Source organism: Pan paniscus, chromosome 9 (genome assembly GCF_029289425.2).
Source record: "Pan paniscus chromosome 9, NHGRI_mPanPan1-v2.0_pri, whole genome shotgun sequence".
NCBI classification, from domain to species: Eukaryota; Metazoa; Chordata; class Mammalia; order Primates; family Hominidae; genus Pan; species Pan paniscus.
In genome coordinates this window covers 61,040,369-61,060,542 of record NC_073258.2, presented here as the reverse complement: position 1 = coordinate 61,060,542, position 20,174 = coordinate 61,040,369, and the positions used below count along the sequence as shown (strand labels likewise).

Here is a 20,174-nt window from a genome sequence, read left to right as displayed (position 1 = left end):
TGAGCCACCATGCCAGGACTCTAAGTAACCTCTTAATCTTACAGGGGGGGTGTTTATGTAAGATTAATATATGTTATTATTATAGAGATAGATACAATATAATTCAGAGACTGTGAAAAATGGCTCTAGCAGTGGGTAGTGAAGTACAAGTACATCATCAGGTCAAAGTCTTGTTGCATCTCTAAATGAGCTTATATAGTATTAAAAATTGGCCAGCAAATGACATCTATTTAAGCATTTCAAAAGTGCTTAAATAACAGTTCTATGGGCACTACATAACACTTTGTTGTGTCCCCTTATTATAACACTATGGTTTCCTATACCAAAGTGATCAAGAAAAGGCTAGGGGGTGGAGTTGACAATATGTGAAAGATTTTCTCTCTTGTCTCTGAAAATTAGATTAATTGAATACATCTGAGTGTGGCACTGGCTCTAAAAACACTTCAGGCTTCCTAGCACCTTCCAACTGCTGTTGCCTCAGGAGGTCTTAGTCCATGATCCAGCATAATGAAGACCCTGGAGGTATTAGGAGGACTGCTATTTCTACTTGTTTCCTTGACTTGGATGTGTTCTCGGCAGGGTATAAGAGTGGACCTTGACTTATGGTGCCTTGAAGGGGTAGTTTCTCAGTGACCATGAGTCATGGGGCTTGTAGTTGCTAGAACCTGATGGCTCCATCCTAAAGGTTTGGAACTCAATAATTCTTCTTAGTCCCATGCTTTTTTTCCCCTTGGGTACAGCTAATACCATTGAGTGAAAGAGAGTGTTCCACTCAAGTTTCTCTTATTTTCTCTGAGGTTTCTCAGAATTAGTATTCCCTCTTCTCCTCCTCCTTTGTCCTACTTGTCAGCTACTAGAATTTCCTACCAAGTCATCCTTGGACTATCTGCTCTTCCACATGACACTCTCTTACCATTGCTGGTATCTCAACCACACATCCTTAACTGGCCTCCTTTATCCAATTGCCTCTCTTTCCCTCCAAAACATCATTGCATATTTTTTTTAAGATACAACTCTGACCAAATCGTATCTTGACACCAATTTCCATCACTGCTTAAGGATTATGCATCAGATGAGCTACTTAGTCGTTTTCAGGAAGTTGGGACTAATTATTCCATTGGCTGTCTTCCACTTGAGAAAATAATTTACTTTTAAATGAAATGGCCAGGTGCCGAGACCAGCTCAGTCAGGGAGACCCTAACCCAGTGGTTCTAGAGGAATTAAAGACACACACACAGAAATATAGAGGTGTGAAGTGGGAAATCAGGGGTCTCCCAGCCTTTAGAGCTAAGAGCCCTGAACAGGATTTACACACATATTTATTAACAGCAAACCAGCCATTAGCATTGTTCCTATAGATATTAAATTAACTAAAAGTTCCCTTACAGGAAATAAAGGGATGGGCTGAATTAATTGCAGCAGGAACACGCCCTTAAGACACAGATCACTCATGCTTTTGTTTGTGGCTTAAAAATGCCTTTAAGTGGTTTTCTGCCCTGGGCGGGCCAGGTGTTCCTTGCCCTCATTTCCGTAAACCCACAACCTTCCAGCTTGGGTGTTAGGGCCATTATGGACATGTTACAGTGCTGCAGAGATTTTATTTATGGCCAGCTTTGGGGCCAGTTTATGGCCAGATTTTGAGAGGCTTCCTCCCAACATGTCTCCCTTCTTTGATTTGCAGAGAGATAAAAGCAAGGGCAGTTTTGTTGCGGTGAGCTACTTCTCGCAGGAGTCAGGATCTGCATCTGCAGACTATATAAAGACAAACAACATAGATTAAAAGCACCATTATCATTGTAATCAGAGAGCTTTTAAGTGTTTTTATCCATTTTAATGGGTTAACAAGCTGCTAATTTGTCTGCAGCTCCTTTAAGCACTCCAGTTCCTGGCATTAAGGTGAGGTGTGCCTGGGATGCTTTAAATATTTGTGTTTTTTTAATTTTGTTATACCCAAAAACAAGTTTATAGAGTGTCCTTCTAGATGCTTTTTTATTCTTTCCCAAATTTTGATCTTATTAAGAGCATTTAATAGTTTCCACAAATCCTTACGTTTTGCTCCTAGGGCAGGCCATATCATTTGAGGTTGAGATGCCACTATATCGCCATAGTTCCAGATAATAGGAACTTTTGCTGTACTTTTTATTATAGCTATCATCTGACCGTTTTGTTCAGATCATCTGAACATAGTGTGACCGTGGCGTGCAGACTGAGAGGTGCAATTCAAGCTAAACATCCCCTTAGGAGACCAGTTAATAATGATTCCATAGGAATCATTGTGCAGCATCTCTGCCTGTTCTGCAAAGCAATCTTCCTAAACGAGTACATTCATTTTTTTTTAACTGGGTCCAATCCTGTTTACAAATAGGTTTCTGAGGCGGTATGCCTCAATTATAGGAGCAGATTTATTATGGTAAATATTGAGATCAGAAAGCGTGTGTAACTGTGTCATAGAGTGACTGCATCCAGGCATTATTGCCAGCCCTTAATGAAGGAATATTTAATGGCAGTGGTGATAACCGCTATCATAGCTACCATTAAATTATTCATCGTGACTGGTTGTCCTGCTTTCCTCAGGTTTTCTTCTGTCATCTGTACAGCTTCTTGATCTGTGCCCAGGTGGGTGGCTGTGTTTGACGGCATTGCTCATGACAGCTGGGGTCCTCCTCAGTGTCAGTCTCAACATGGCTGCAACTGGGAGGTCCTCAGGAACCTCCTGGAATCTCTTCTTTGGCATCTGGCTCATGATAAGGTTTTAGGTGTCCTGATGGTATCAAAATCGGCTGTTGATTTTGGCCTGGAGAAATACAAGCATAACCTTTATTCCAAGTTATTATTTTACCTATTTCCCAACTTTTTGTTATTGGATCTTTTCACCAAATAATGCTGATTCAATTGTGTATGGGCTGTCCTGTAATCCCTATTTTTCCTCCTTTTTTGTTTTTGTCATTAGTTGTTTATCTGCATGAAATCGTAACTGAGCATTTTCAATTAACTGTGTGGAATGAATCACATATGAAGAATCAGAAATCACATTAATAGGCATATCAAAAGCAGTCAATATCTCAATTACAGCTACAAGCTCCACTTTTTGAGCTGAAGTATAGGACGTCTGAAAAACTTTACTTTTTGAGCCAGAATAAGAAGCTTTACCATTACTAGACCTATCTGTAAAAACATTCTCAGCACCTTCAATTCGGTTAAATTTAGTTATTTTAGGGAGAATACAATTAGTTAATTTCAAAAACTGAAATAGCTTCATTTTAGGAAAATGGTTATCAAGAATACCCACAAAGTCAGCTACTTTTTGCCAAGTAAGACTATTTATAAAAGTTTGCTGTATTTGTGCTTTCATGAGAGGGACAATAATTTTTCTAAGATCATATCCATGTAATTTAACAATCCGAGTTCTCCCAATCCCTATCATAGTAGTGATTTGATCTAAATAAGGAGTTAGAGTACATGAATTAGTATGTGGAAGGAAAAGCCACTCAGTATACTAAGTCCTGTTCTTGGACAGTAACACCAGTAGGTGAATGCTGAGTTGAAAAGATTAGCAAATCTAGAGTCTTCTCTGGATCTATTCTATTTATCTGAGCTTTATAGACATGCTTCTCAATCAGTTGTTTAACTCTGCCTCTGCCTCCTTTGTTAATTGCAGAGGGCTAGTGAGACTAGGATTTCCTCTAAGGATAGAAAACAGATTATTCATGGCATCGGTAGGAATGCCTAGAGCAGGTCATATCCAATTAATATTCCCTAGTAATTTCTGAAGGTCATTTAATGTTTTTTAGTTGATCCCTATGTATGGTTACTTTATGTGGCACAATGGTATTATCATTTACTAAGGTCCTCAAGTAGGAGTAAGGAGTAGTAGTCTGAATTTTGTCAGGAGCTATAATTAAACCAGCATGAGAAATCAAATTTTGCAAGTGATCATAACATTGGAGTAATATTTCTCGAGTGGGGGTAGCACAAAGTATATCACCCATATAGTGAATAATGTAACACTGTGAAAATTTTTTACAAGTAGGTTCAATTGCTTGCCCCACATATGTCTGGCAAATTGTTGGGCTGTTTGACATGCCCTGTGGCAACACTTTCCAATGATAACACTTAGCAGGCTGCAGGTTGTTTACTGCAGGATTGTAAATGCAAACCATTCACAGTCTTGCTCAGCCAAGGGGATAGTAAAGAAACAGTCTTTTAAATCTATGACTATTAAAGGTCAATTTTTTGGAATTATAGCAGGAGAAGGCAATCCTGGCTGTAATGCTCCCACAGGTTGTATAACTGAATTGATGGCTCTTAAGTCAGTTGACATTTTCCATTTACCTGATTTTTTTCTTAATTACAAAAACTGGAGAATTCCAAGGGGAAAATGTTGGAGCTCTGTGCCCATTTTCTAATTGTTCAGCAACTAATTTCTCTAAAGCCTCCAATTTCTCTTTACTTAGCAGCCATTATTCTATCCAAATTGGCTTATCTGTTAACCATTTTAAAGGTATAGGTTCTGGAGGCTTAACAATGGCCACCACCAAAAATTATTTCCTAATCTTTGGTGGGAACTTTGTTTTTCCGATGGAAGCGGTTCTTTCAAATCCTGCAAATTTTTTTCTAGTCCCGTAGCAGGGACATACCTCATTTCATGCATTGTATTTTGACTTTAAGGGCTATATAATTGTTCTGGAATTAGAACTTGTGCTCCCCATTGCTGTAATAAATCTCTTCCCCATAAATTTATAGGTACAGAAGTTATAATTGGTTGAATAGTTCCAGGTTGCCCGTTGGGCCCCTCACAATGCAAAATATAACCACTTTGATATACTTAGCAGCTTTACCAACTCCAACTATGTTAAATTGAGTGGGCTGAATTGGCCACATGGACGGCCTGTGCTGTAGAGAAATGATTGAAATGTCCACTCCTGTATCTACCAAACCTTTAAATTTCTTTCCTTGAATAGTTATTTCCCAGGTAGGACATTTATCAGTAATTTGATTTACCCAATAAGCTGCTTTGCCTTGTTTATTTGTGCTTCCAAATCTTCCTGTTCATTTAATTTCACTTTTTCCCATTCCCACATACAGCACAATCAGGAGCTATGCTATGGACTCTCCTGGCTCTGCTTTCCAGGGAACAGAAGTAGATACAACAATTTGAATTTCCCCATTGCAATCTGAATCAATGACTCCTGTACGTATTTGTACACCTTTTAAACTTAAACTAGACCTTCCTAAAAGTAATCCTATAGTCCCTGCTGGCAAGGGTCCACAGACTCCTGTTGGGACCTTTTGCAGGGGTTCCCCAGGCAGAAGGCTCACAGCTTTTGTGCAGCATAAATCTATTGTGGCAGTACTGGCTGTGGCAGGGGACAGACATTGTATGGGGTGAGGGAATGGCCTGAGCTGGAAATGCCCTGGTTTAGAATGGGGCCCGGGATGGGCCCCTCATGGCGTTTCCTGAAATTGAGTTCCTTCTTTATCAAACTTAGAGTGATACTGACTAGCCCAGTGTTTTCCTTTTTTACATTTTGGACATATCTCAGGCTCAACAGTTTTCTTTTTTCACCTATCTGGCGGCCTGACTTGCTGATTTTTTCTACATTTTTTTTAGTATGACCATGTTTCCCACAGTTAAAACAAGCTCCAGGAAATGGAGTATTTCCTTTATCCACTCTCAGTCCTGCCATTGCCTGTGCCAACAAAGTAGCTTTATGCAGATTACCTCCAATACCATCAAGGCCTTGATATAATCAACTAAATGTGCTTTCCCTCTAATAGGTCACAGAGCAGCCTGGCAATCGGGATTAGCATTGTCAAAAGCTAATAACTGCAACACTATATCCTAAGCAGCCAAATCTGCAATCATCTTTTCAAGAGACTCCTGTAACCAAGCTATAAAATCAACATGTGGTTCCCTAGGTCCCTGTTTTATAGCACTAAAGGAAGGGTATTGTTCCCCACCTGAAGTGATTTTTTCCCAAGCTCTAACGCACACTCCTCTAAGCTGTTCTATGGCATCATCCTGCATGATGAGTTGTGCATCTAGCCCAGCCCAGCTGCCAACCCCCAAAAGTTGGTCTGCAGTTATATTAATTTGAGGTTGGTCCTGGGCATTGCAAGCAGCCTGAATGGAAGCTTCATCTGCCCACCAAGTTTTAAATTGTAAGAACTGAGCAGGAGTTAGACAAGCTTGAGTAAGAGCATCCCAGTCAGTAGGAATCATCCGACTGGAAACAGTAACATTCTTTAACAGTCCCATTACAAAAGGAGAACCTGGTCCATACTCATTTATAGCTTGTTTTAATTCTTTGAGTAATTTAAAAGAAAAAGGCTCAAATGCAGCTGTAATATTCCCCTCTTGATCTGGGGGGGGGTGTATTCTAACAGGGAACTGCGAAGCCTCTAAGGCACCCTCTTGTCTAGCTTGCTGAATTCCTGCCTGAATAGAACTAAGAGCTGTTGCTCGAGGCACTGCTGAAACAGTCACCGGGGCAACTACTTTTTGCCCAGTGTCCTCCAGAAAAGAAAGATCTCAGGGGTCATTTTCTTCAAAATAATAATGAGGGGGTGCAGAAGGGTAGAGATGAACCTCTCCTTCCTTTGCCACTTTAGCTTTAGTTGGCAAATAAACATGCTCTGTAACCTCTTCTGTTACTTTGCTATACTCTTGTTCTTTCTCCTCATCACTGTGAAAAAGTTCCAAGGTGGAACAAACCAGACCCCAAACCTGTCCCATTGTTACCCTGATACTTCCAAGCTCCCCTTCTTACTCACCATGGGGATTGCTTTAAGAGTACTTGGGTGTCTTCCATTCCAACCATCACTCCAGTGACCCTTCGACCTGGATTCGAGCCCCATGTTAGGCGCCACTTGCTGAGACCAGCTTAGTCAGGGAGACCCTAACCCAGTGGCACTAGAGGAATTAAAGACACTCACAAAGAAATATAGATGTGTGAAGTGGGAAATCAGGTGTCTCACAGCCTTCATAGCTGAGAGCCCTGAACAGAGATTTACCCACATATTTATTAACAGCAAACCAGTCATTAGCATTGTTTCTATAGCTTTAAATTAACTAAAAGTATCCCGTATGGGAAATGAAGGGATGGGCTGAATTAATTGCAGCAGGACATGCCCTTAAGACACAGATTGCTCATGCTTTTGTTTGTGGCTTAAAAATGCCTTTAAGCAGTTTTCCACCCTGGGCAGGCCAGGTGCTCCTTGCCCTCATTCCCGTAAACCCACAACCTTCCAACTTGTGCATTAGGGTCATTAAGGACATGTTACAGAACATGCTGCAGAAATCTTATTTATGGCCAGTTTTGGAGCCGGTTTATGGCCAGATTTTGGGGGCTTGCTCCCAATAGCCAGGTACCTTTCCACAATCCCTTTTTAGTAGGCACTCTCTTCATTTTTAACTGTATATAAGACAATGTTTATGAATAAAGTTTATTTTATCTCATTAGATGTCTATCATTACAGTCTATAATGTAGTAAAAGTTGGATTAAGTGTTAAAGGCTGAGCTCTGGGGCCTTCTAATGTTAGGGGTCAGGGAGATGAAGAGGAACCAGCAAACACTAAGAAGAAGTCGGTGAGGTTATACTGGAGGAAATGAAGAAAGTGTGGCAGCCTGGAAGTCAAGATAGAATACTAGTAATGAAAATAGACAAGTGCTACTCATAGATAAAGCAAGATGAGGACTGCAAAGCAATCCCTGGACTTAGCAAATGTGGAGAGTAATTGCTGAAGCAATGTGGAGAGCAATTGGTGATTTTAATAAAAAGCAGTTTGGGTGCAGGGTGGGAGTGAAAGTCCAATTGAAATGAGTTTAAGAGAGAAGGCGAAGAAAGGAATTGGAAAGAGCATTGGCAACATTGAGAGTACTGTAGCTATAACAGGAGGAAAGAAAGAGAGTGAGCCCAAGTAAAAGCTCACTCTCTCTCTCTACCCACTCTCCCTCCTCTTCCTCTACCTCTCCAAACAAATCTGCCTGGTGGACACTTTTAGGTTGGGATGTTGGTATGAAATAGAAATTTGCATGCTGATATAAAAAACATTTATCAGTTTAGTTACTGTCCCTGATTCTAATCGAGTGATACTTGGGTTACCCATTTTCTCAGTTCCCAGTGCTGAGGCAAGAATTAAACCTTTCTGGAGCCATAGCTCTAACACTCACAAGTTCCCACCTGAAACCTGCAGTCCTTCTTAAATGCTCTGTGCCAAGTGTAGTATTTCTGCTAGAAATGATATCCCAAACTCAAGGACATAGTATGCAGCTGCTGCCTGGATCTGGTCAATCAGAAACTGTTTGCATTTACTTGGAACAGACAACACTATACATGTATAGTGTTATCTCAAAGATATATTAACACTCCTACCCCCTCCCATAATATATTCCAAAGATTCCTGGGCCATGTGAACATATCAAGGAAAATCACAGTGGCACACTATACTGACAATATTGTACTAACTGAGCTGGATAAGCAAGAAGTAGCTGGTACATTGGGAGAATTGGTAAGACACCTGAGTTCCAAAGAGAGGAGATAAACCCTATAAAATTTCAGAGGCCCAAACAGATTGAAATTTTTGTGTCCAGTGGTCTGGGACATGCTGGAACATTTCCTGTAAAGGACAAATAATTGTGTCTTGCATCTCCCACCATGAAGATGAAAGCATAACCCTTGTTAATATCCACCAAGGAGCATCCACCATGGAAGAATTTCTATACAAATAGGTGGACAAAATGACTTGGCCAGTTGACATTGGCCAGTTTCTGTCATTAACCATGCCATTGTTAGCACAAGAGAACCCAAACAGAATAGCTGTGGTGGCAAGGATGGAGGCTATATCTGGCTTAATAGCATGGGTTCTGACTTAACAAAACTAATTGAGTTACCACTGTTACCAATTGTCCAACCTGACAATAACCCTAAGTCCCTGAGATCACATATCACTGGAAGAGACCAATCAGCAACTTGGTGACAATTTGACCACATCATATGCCTACCAGGTATAGGTTTGTCTGCAGGGCCTTAGTCAACACTGCTATCCAAGGGCTTAGAGTATTTAATTCACCACCAGCATGATACCAGATAACATCAGGCCAGACCAATGGACTCATTTATAACAAGAAGTGCAGGGCAGCACACATGATCAAGAGTTCCACAGGTCATATCATAAACCAGACCATCCAGAAGCTGCCCACCTGATGGAGAAATGCAATGCCTATACAAGGTGCAACTAAAGTGCCAGTGCAAAGACAATTTTCCTGCTGCAAACAAGAAATATAAAAAGATTCCCAAGCTTTTTTTAAAAAGACACTGATATGGCTTGGATTTGTGGCCCCTCCCAAACTCATGTCAAATTGTAATCCCCAGTGCTGGAGGAGGGGCCTGGTGGGGAGGTGATTCAATCATGGTAATGTATTTCCCCCTTGCTGCTTTCATGATAGTGAGTGAGTTCTCACAAGATCTGGTTGTTTAAAGGTGTGTAGCACCTCCCCCTTCACTCTTTCTTTCTCCTGCTCCCACCATGTAAGACATGCTTGCTTCCCCTTCGCCTTCTGCCATGATTGTAAGTTTCCTGATGCCTCCCAGCCATATTTCCTGTACTGCCTGCAGAACTTCTTTTCTTTATAAGTAACCAGTTTCAGATATGTATTTATAGTAGTGTGAGAACAGACTAATATAGACACATTACAATTGGAGAGTAATAAGAATGAAGGCTGATGTATCAGAAGGAAATAGGGAGAACAGTAGACAAAAATTCATGTTCAAAATGCTGACTTAAAAAATAACAATCTAGGCTTCAATATCCAGTGAAAATTACAATTTCTAGTGAATATAAACCGAATAAAAAAGAATAATCATAAGACCACCTCAGTAGATGCCTTTTCCCAAAGGCATCATAAGATACCCAGTCATTTTTGGAGAAGGTGTTCCTAGCTATCAATGTCCTGTTTCCATACATTTTCTCCAAGACAGCACAGGCTTGTTAAGAAACTGCAGTTTCCCAGATCACATATTTCTATGGAACTAAATTTTAAGTATGTGATATTTGTTACTGACATTTTACTATCTTAAAGGCATTTCTGTGCAAGAAAATTTTAATTTTATTTTGTTCTAATAAGTATTATTTTGATGAAACATATGTAAAACTTTTTAAAGTATCTCAACCTATAAATCCTATTTTTTCAAGTATTAAAATCATTACGTTTTTTACTTTTTCTTTGATTAATGTACAATTAATCCAAGTTTACAAATGATGTCTTCCCTACTCATTTGATGCAATTTAATGTCAATATCCTCAGATATTTTAAGTATAGTTACATATTTAATATATCTGATTCTCTCAAATGTTTCAAATTTCTAACAAAGCAGACTTACTAATTAGAATAAACTCTCCCAATGACTTAAATCACACTCATAAATACAAACCGAAACTTAGATATTTAGTAGCTCAAATCCCCTTAAGCATCTTAAGTCACAGCACCCATAAAGCAGCATAATGACTGGAAAATGTTTCACCACATCCCTATAAACACAACATGCACACTTTATACCTATTTTTTTCCACATGTTCCTGGGGTTACAAGTTTACTCAACCAAACAAGGAAAGCAAAATCATCACCTAAGTTCCAGCCGAGGTTACATTGTCAGAAACCAGGACTGGCAGTCAAAGAAGGAAGAATGCAGCAGAGGGCACCGGGGGAAGGAAGAAAGTCCATGAGAGGCACAAAAGAGAGAGATGCAATTCCTTTATTGCATGTAGAGATTATTAAACAAAGCTCTTGAAAAGAGATGCACTGCAGGAATCTAGGCATCACTTTAATTGTAAAACTGTTTTTATGGTCACAAAAGCACCTACATGGAAATGAAAAAAAAAAAACCTTTTCAACACCCTCACCATCTAAAAGGTAAAGTACAGTATCTACAACCACTGCATGAGCATTCAGACAGCACGTAGGCCTGAGATTCCATCAGTAGTAAAATCAGCATCTCTGATGCCCAAATTCACTCTTGTGCCATTATGACTGGGGGCGTATAAAATGCCATTAATACGGAACTAAAAATTAAAATTACAAATAAGCATTATATGGGTTTTAGGCTAGTTGAGATGCTAGTGACCTGGAACTGACACAGAGACCAAAATGTAATTATAGGGCTGGATTTAGCAGCACAGCCTTTTCCATTTATTAACCCCTAATACTCATATGGAGCTGTCATGCCATCCCCCATCTCCAACACCCACGTGCTAATTTAGGATAATGGATTGCAGCAGTGACCTTGTTCTCTGCCAAACTGCTGTGGTTAATGGAGAGTCCAGGCCTCAAAAACAGCTTTGCCATCATACCATATCATTATAATTTCTTACTAGATAAAAACAGTTCGTTTAAACAGGACAGTCTTAGGCTTTGCCTAAAAGTTTAGTTACTAGACTAACACAAGAAGGTTAATGTAGGTCTTTCTCAATCCAGCTTTTCCTAGCGGCTGTTAGCCAGAAAAATGTAGGCTGGACAAACATTTTAACTCTTTCTCTCTCTTTCCTTTATCTATCTGATGTGCCGACTCAGTCTTGCCTAAAGATAATAACTGCTCATCTTAGATCTGACGCATGGATGGGTCAGAATAAACTTCTAGTTTTAAGAGATACTCACAGAGAGTTGAATGGTGACATTGCCAATTTTTTTACCTTGTTATTGTTCTTCTAATATTTAAACATGATGTCATGGGCTACCTTCCCTGCAGATGGCACTGTTTAATGGGTTTAGAGGAAGGAAGCCACAGGGCCCTTTGGAAGGAAAAAAAAGTCTGGGGTGAATTTTTATTCACTCATCTAACAAATATTTGAGCATCTCCTCCCATTTTTCATTGAATCTAAGCTTTAACTATACCACTATTTTTCATACGAAGATAAGGAAACTTTATATCTTTAAGATTAAAGAAACTACCAATGAATCAGGCACACTTTACTACTTAGTCTTTGAATTTTATAAAAATTGAAAGAGCTCTTATGGACATCTTTAATCATATCACTCTTGTGCTGTATACAAAAGCAAGTATAAACAAAATTAATTGGTTAAAGTAACGCTAAAATATTTTTACAGTGAGTCTCACTCTTCTAAATCACTTCTTGGATCACAGTCTTCAATGTTTCTGTTTCTCCACAAATATATCTCTCTTTGAGCCATCAACAATATTGGTGATGCAATATCTCTTAAAAGAATGCTTCATTCTTCTCTCCAGGTTGTATGCCAATTGGTGGTACTTATTTCTCAAATTTTCATGCCAGCACTCTCTGACCTTACCAAGAGGTGCCAACAGCAAGTTTCAGAACAAGTTCTCCATGTGCAAATGATGACAGCTACAGCATTCCTGTCCACTGACCAACCAATATATACAGCTGATTATAAACTTTCTAGAATTCTGACTTTTTTTACTGTGTAAAAAACTGTCCATGTTAGAATAAATGAAATATATCATGTGCCAGTTCTGTTCTATGCACTGGAAACCTCATGTAGGTGACATTATAAGGAAAGAATACAGAAAATAAAAAATAAGCAAATTATATATCACATTAGATGGTGATAAATACTATGAAAGAATAAGGCAGGTAAAAAGTTTAATGTAGGACAGAGGATAGGATTTTAAGTAATTTTTTGAGTCAGGGAAGGCCTCATTTAAGCAGAGTTCTTTAGTTGTCAAAGGAACTGATCACAGAGGAAAAGGGGTGACATGGGTTGGCTGTGTACCCACCCAAATCTCATCTTGAACTGTAATTCCCACAATTCCCACATGTTGTTGGGAGGAACCTGGTGAGAGGTAAGTGAATCATGGGGGCAGGTCTTTCCTGTGCTGTTCTTGTGATAGTGAATAAGTCTCACGCGATTTGATGGTTTTAAAAATGGGAGTTTCCCCACACAAGATCTCTTCTCTTGCCTGCCACCATGTGAGACCTGCCTTTCACCTTCCACAATGATTGTGAGGCCTCCCCAGCCATGTGGAACTGTAAGTCTATTAAACCTCTTTCTTTTGTACATTGCCCAGTCTTGGGGCATGTCTTTATCAGCAGCATGAAATGGGCTAATACAGTTAATTGGTACCAGTAGAGTGGGGCACTGCTGAAAAGATACCTGAAAATGTGGAAGCAACTTTGGAACTGGGCAACAGGCAGAGGTTGGAACAGTTTGGAGGGCTCAGAAGACAGGAAAATGTGGGAACGTTTGGAACTCCCTAGAGTCTTGCTGAATGGCTTTGACCAAAATACTGATAATGATATGGACAAGGAATTCCAGGCTGAGGTGATCTCAGATGGAGATGAGGAACTTGTTGAGAACTGGAGCAAAGGTGACTCTGGAGCAAAGGTGACTCTTAACATTTTAGCAAAGAGACTGGCAGCATTTTGCCCCTGCTCTAGAGATTCGTGGAACTTTGAACTTGAAAGAGATGATTTAGGGTATCTGGCAGAAGAAATTTCTAGCAGCAAAACATTCAAGAGATGACTTGCATACTGTTAAAGGCATTCAGTTTTATAACAGAAGCACAGCATAAAAGTTTGGAAAATTTGCAGCCTTACAATGTGATAGAAAAGAAAATCCCATTTTCTGAGGAGAAATTCAAGCCGGCTGCAGAAATATGCATAATTAATGAGAAGCCAAATGTTAATCCCCAAGACAATGGGGAAAATGTCTCTAGGGCATATCAGAGGTTTTCACCACAGCCCCTGCCATAACAGGCCCAGTGGCCTAGGAGGAAAAAGTGGTTTTGTGGGCTGGGGGCCCAGGGTCCCCATGCTCTGTGCAGTTTAGGGACTTGGTGCCCTGCATCCCAGCCACTCCAGCCATGGCTGAATGCAGAGTTTCGGCATGGCTTCAGAGGATGCAAGCCCCAAGCCTTGGCAGCTTCCATGTGGTGTTGAGCCTGTGAGTGCACAGAAGTCAAGGACTGGGATTTGGAAACTTCCACCTACATTTCAGAAGATGTGTGGAAACATCTAGTTACCCAGGCAAAAGTTTGCTGCAGAGGCAGGGTCTTCATAGAGAACATCTGCTAGGGCAGTGCAGAAGGGAAATGTGGGGTCAGAGCCCCCACACAGAGTCCCTACTGGGGCACCACCTAGTGGAGCTGTGAGAAGAAGGCCACCATCCTCCAGATCCCAGAATGTTAGATCCACCAACAGCTTGCACTGTGTACCTGGAAAAGCCACAGACACTCAACGCCAGCCCATGAAAGCAGCCAGGAGGGAGGCTGTACCCTGCAAAGCCACAGAGGCAGAGCTGCCCAACACTGTGGGAGCCCACCTCTTGCATCAGTGTGACCTGGATTTGAGACGTAGAGTCAAAGGAGATCATTTTGGAGCTTTAAGATTTGACTGCCCTGCTGGATTTGGGACTTGCATGGGGCCTATATCTCCTTTGTCTTGGCCAATTTCTCCCATTTGGAATGACTGTATTTACCCAATGCCTGTACCCCCATTGTATCTAGGAAGTAACTAACTTGCTTTAGATTTTACAGGATCATAGGCAGAAGGGGCTTGCCTTGTCTCAAATGAGACTTTGGACTGTGGACTTTTGAGTTAATACTGAAATGAGATAAGACTTTGGAGGACTGTAGGGAAGGCATGATTGGTTTTGAAATGTGAGGACATGAGATTTGGGAGGGCCCAGGGGTGGAATGATATGGTTTGGCTGTGTCCCCACCCAAATCTCATCTTGAATTGTAACTCCCAGAATTTCCAAGTGTCATGGGAGGAACCTGGTGGGAGGTAAGTGAATCATGGGGGAGGGTCTTTCTCATGCTGTTCTCATTATAGTAAATAAGACTCATGAGATCTGATGGTTTTAGAAATGGGAGTTTCCTGCACAAACTCTCTTGTCTGCTGCCATGTTAGATGTGCCTTGGCCGGGCGCAGTGGCTCAAGCCTGTAATCCCAGCACTTTGGGAGGCCGAGGTGGGTGGATCACGAGGTCAGGAGATCGAGACCATCTTGGCTAACATGGTGAAACCCCATCTCTACTAAAAAATACAAAAAAACTTAGCCGGGTGTGGTGGTGGGCGCCTGTAGTCCCAGCTACTCAGGAGGCTGAAGCAGGAGAATGGCGTGAACCCGGGAGGCGGAGCTTGCAGTGAGCCGAGATCGCGCCACTGCACTCCAGCCTGGGGCACAGAGTGAGACTCCATCTCAAAAAAAAAAAAAAAAAAAAGATGTGCCTTTCACATTCTGCCATGATTGTGAGGCCTCCCCACACACGTGGAACTGTAAGTCTATTAAACCTCTTTCTTTTGTAAATTGCCCAGTCTCAGGTATGTATTTATCAGCAGCATGAAAACAGACTAATACAGAGGGCCAAGGAGAATTCCAGGCACAAAGGAACATCAGATGCAAAGGTTCTAAGGCAGGAGCATGCATTCAATGAATGGCAAGGATATCGGGTAATTAAAGTTGAGTTAGGAGGATGGAGCAGCAAGGTAGATAAGGGATGGCACTTTCTAGCCCTCTTCCCTGGGAGACAATACAGAGTGCTAGGGCTTTGTGGGCCATAATAAAGACCATATGACTTTTACTGTGAGCTGGATAGATATAGAATGAGGGGTCTTCTGCAGAGGATGCCATGATCTAACTTGGTGTTATAGATTGAATTGTGTCTCCCAAAAAGATATATTGAAGTCCTAACCCCTAGTACTTTAGAATATGACCTTGTTTGGAAATAGGGTCATTGCCTATGTGATTAGTTAAGATGAGGTCATGCAGGAGTAGGGTGGGCACTTAATCCAATGTAACTGATGCCCTTATAAGAAGAAGGAGCACAGCCTCGTGAAGACACAGACACACAAAGGAAAGCACTGTGTGATAAGTGGCAGAGATTGCAGTGATATGGCTGCAGGGTAAGGAAGCCAAGGATTGGAGGAACCATCGGAAATTAGGAAGAAGCAAGAAAGGACTCTACTAAGATTCTCAGGGGAATCATGGCCCTGCTGACACCTTTATTTTGGACTTCTAGTCTTCAGAACTGTGAAAGAATAAGCCCCCCAGTTTTTTTAAGCACCCTGTGTTGTTTTAAGGCCCCCACTTTGTGGTGCTTTGTTACAGCAGTTTTGGAAAATAAATACACTGGGTATTAACAGAATGGCTCTGGCTGCTGTCTTGAGAATATTTAATAGATTCTCAAGGACCAAGGAAAAAATACCAGTTAGGCGGCAGCTGCAATTATCTGAGAAATACAGCAGCCTGTCGCAAGTTAGTAGTGGTAGAAGCCACAGAACTTTCTGACAGACTGAATGTGGTATAGAGATGAACACAGCTGCCATGTACTGAGATACAGGAGGGGAGCCAAAGGGGATCCAGGAGGGGAGCAGGCTGGGGCTGGGGACAGAATTATAAATTCAGTTCTGAACTTTTTTTTTTTGAGACAGAGTCTTGCTCTGACGCCAGGCTGAAGTGCAGCGGTGTGATCTCGGTTCACTGCAACTTCCGCCTCCTGGGTTCAAGCGATTCTCCTGCCTCAGCCTCCTGAGTATCTGGGACTACAGGTGTGTGCCACCACATCCAGTTAATTTTTGCATTTTTAGTAGAGACAGGGTTTCACCATGTTGGCCAGGATTGTCTCAATCTCTTGACCTTGAGTGATCTGCTCACCTTGGCCTCCCAGAGGCTGGGATTACAGGCATGAGCCACCACGCCTGGCCTCAGCTCTCAACTTCCTAAGATGTCTGCTACTTCTCAGTGGAGATGCCAATTAGGCAATTCTTTTAGAGTTTATCCTGTTATTTCTCCTGGTTCTACAACCTGAGTTTGTTTGTTTGTTTGTTTGTTTGTTTGTTTGTTTTCTCCTTTTTATGGCCTGCAAGTATTCTCTGCCACCACTCAAACTAGATGCTCCACTGACCACACTTTGAGGAACACTAGCAATAGGATCACAAAATCACAATTAGTGGGCCAGACACTAGGCAAATGTGTCATTGTTATTGACAAGGTGCACCATTGTCAAAAGCTAAAGGTGCCTGGCAAGGTGGCTCATGCTTGTAATCCCAGCATTTTGGGAGGCAGAGGTGGATGGATCACCTGAGGCAGGAGTTCAAGACCAGCCTGGCCAACATGGTGAAACCCCGTCTCTAATAAAAGTACAAAAAAATTAGCCAGGTGTGGTGACAGGCACCTGTAATCCCAGCCATTCAGGAGGCTGAGATGGATGAATCGCTTGAACCCAGGAGGCAGAGGTTGCAGTGAGCCGAGATCGCACCACTGCACTCTAGCCTGGGCACGACAGAGCAAGACTCTACCACAGAAAAAGAAAAAAAAAAAGTAAGTTAAAGGAGAATGGCCTGTCTTTATGCCACTGCCACCTCCAGCCCTCTCTGCACTGCCTACTAAGCAAGTCTCATTTCATGGCAGCTCCCCTTTCTCTCCATGATCCCACCATACTCTTTATCTTGCACCACCTCACATACATCCCCACCTCAGGGCTCCTGTACCTTCTGTTCCCACTGCCTGGCACTTGCCTCCCATCCACTCCCCTGCACATCAACCAACTCAACTCTCGCTTTTGCTGAAGATCTTAACTCATCATTTCCCAAGGAGAATGGTCCTTCCAGAGTGGGTCAAGCCTCCTGTTGAAGTGTCCACATTTCCCTGTACTCTGATCCTTAGCAGTTTACATATGGATGATTCAATTAATGTCTGTCTCCTCTACTAGACTGCAAACTCCGCTAAGACAGGAGCCACACCCTTTTGAATTCCAAGCACTGAGCATGGTACCTGACATGTCACGAGTACTCAAGTATTTTCTGAATGAGTCTGAGAGTGCAAAAAGGAAGTAATTAATGAATCCTCCAATTAGTCCATGGCAGCCTCCCAAAAAAATAATTTTCCAGGTTCAAAGGAAGGGTTGAAAACATGCTGATGGCACCTGAGTTCTCTCTTTAGCCAGAGTTTCTTTAGCTACCTGAGAGAGATCATTCACACCTCACCAAATCACAAAATATTGTGACGGCCTTAGAGGAACAGTCAGACATTTGGTGTCAAAGGGAGGAAGATTTAAAGTAGAAGTTTGATCAGAGCACTAAAATGGAAAACCAAGGAAAGGAGATGGGCTAAGAACATAGTTCAAAAGAATTCAAGAAGGTGTTAAAAAGGAGGATGAGGCATAAACCAAATAGAGTGATGAACTTGAAAAAAACACCATTTTCCAAAGACATTAACCAGTTAACTGGTCAGACTGAGACCCTCTGGTCTTGGATATTAGCAACAAATGATCCTGTCAATAACACCAGACTAGAAACCCCATCCCTTGGCAGTCATGCAATCAAACCACCATAAACCCAAGTTTCTCATCTACCTGACAATAGCCCAGAAGTAGTAAAAACCAAGGAAAGAAAAAGAATCCACCCTTTTAACCACATAGAGGTCTTCATCTTGCTAAGGCTCGCAGCAAAGACTGTTCAGGAAACAGAAGGAGGTTAAGGTTTGGGATGCCTCACATGATTTTATGCCTGTCACATTGTTCACGTATAAGAAATTACCTCCTACAGCAAGCACACACCAAAAGAAAACTTTTACAGCACTATCACTTAGCCTCTAGAAAAATAACATTTTATGACAACTTTAGTACTAAAAAGTAAATGTGCATCCCATACAATTAAATAGCTGCTTTCAGTGCCCATGAACCTCAAGCCTTCTTGGGGACTTTGGAAATACCTGAGAGGATGTCATGCACAGGTCAACTGACTCACAGGGCCCTTTGTGGGATCAGTTTAGGGATGCAATAGAGCTTTGTCTTCATTGATGGAGTTCTTTGATAATGCACTTGAAGTCATTATTTCAAATTTAAGATGAGTCCTCCAGAAAAGTCAGTATGCCAACTCATGGAAACGGAATAGTGGTTACCAGACTTGTGGGGAGGGACATAGGGAAAGGGGAGATATGTTAGTCAAGGGGTACAAAATTCAGCTAGGAAGAGTAAGTTCAGGTGTTCCATTTGCACAACATAGTGACTGTAGTTAATAATAATGTATTCTATATTTCAAAGTTACTAAAATATCAGATTTTAAATGTTCTCACCATTTCTTATCAAAGAAATGATAAGTATGTGATAGATATGTTTATTAGCCTGATTATATCATTCCATAATGTATACAGGTATCAAAACATCACATTGTACCCCACAAATATATATATTTACCAATTAAAAGTAAAATTAAAAAAGACAAAAACTTCACGATTTCATTTATATATAGAATCTTAAAAAGTCAAACTCATAGAAGCAAAGTGTAGAGTAATGGTTTCCATGGGGCGACGGTGGGAGGAAAGGGACTGGGGAGATGTTGGTCAAAGGATACAAAATTTCAGTTTGACAAGAGGAATAAGTTCAGGAGATCTATTGTACAACATGGTGACTATAACAATGTCACAATGTACTGCATACTTGAAAATTGTATACAATTATATAATTATTAATAACAAGTTATTGTATACTTGAAAATTGCTGAGCATTTTACTATATTTTCTTTTTTGACAACTAAATATTGTACATGTTTATCATATACAACATGATGTTTTAAAACATATATGTAGTCTGTGACCACACCACCCCAAACGTGCCTAAAATATGTATTAGTTTGGTGCAAAAGTAATTGCAGTGTTTTGCCATTACTTTCAATGGCAAAGAAAACAAAACGCAATTACTTATGCATCAACCTAAAATACGGAATGACTACATTGAGCTAATTAACATACCTCATACACATTTCCTTATACACTTATGCTTTGCAGCAAAAAACATTTAAAATCTACTCTCAGTGATTTTCAAAATACAATACATTGTTATTAACTGTAGTCACCATGTTGTACAATATATCTCTTGAAATTATTCCTCCTATCTACTTGAAATTTTAGAAAGAAGATTTTAAATTTTATGACTACAATAAAGGTTAGTATGTGGAACTAAGAATATGTTAATTAACTCAATTTAGCCATTCTACAATGTATACGTATATCAAAACATCCCTTTGTATACCACAAATATATACAATTTTTGTCCATTAAAAATAAATAGGAGGCAGGACTAGATTGCAGCTCTGGACAGAGCAGCGTGCGGAGGCTCATACTGTGAATTTAAGCTCCAGATCAACGGCAAGAACAAACCAGCAATCTTGAGAGGACCCACAGACCCTCTGAAAGA

The 20,174-nt window shown here is 40.8% G+C and overlaps 1 protein-coding gene across 2 annotated transcripts in view; it reads right to left on the bottom strand.

The window, feature by feature from the left end:
• OOSP1 (oocyte secreted protein 1) overlaps positions 1 to 20,174 on the bottom strand; it is an 88,838-nt gene that overhangs the window by 26,572 nt on the left and 42,092 nt on the right. Inside the window, exon 1 of one of the 2 annotated variants that reach the window (XR_004665101.2) lies at positions 2,533 to 2,755. The exons of the other annotated variant lie outside the window; for it this stretch is intronic. The gene's annotated coding sequence lies outside the window, so the exon portion shown is untranslated. Of the gene's footprint in view, positions 1 to 2,532; positions 2,756 to 20,174 lie in introns of those variants that run through there. 2 annotated transcript variants of the gene reach the window in all.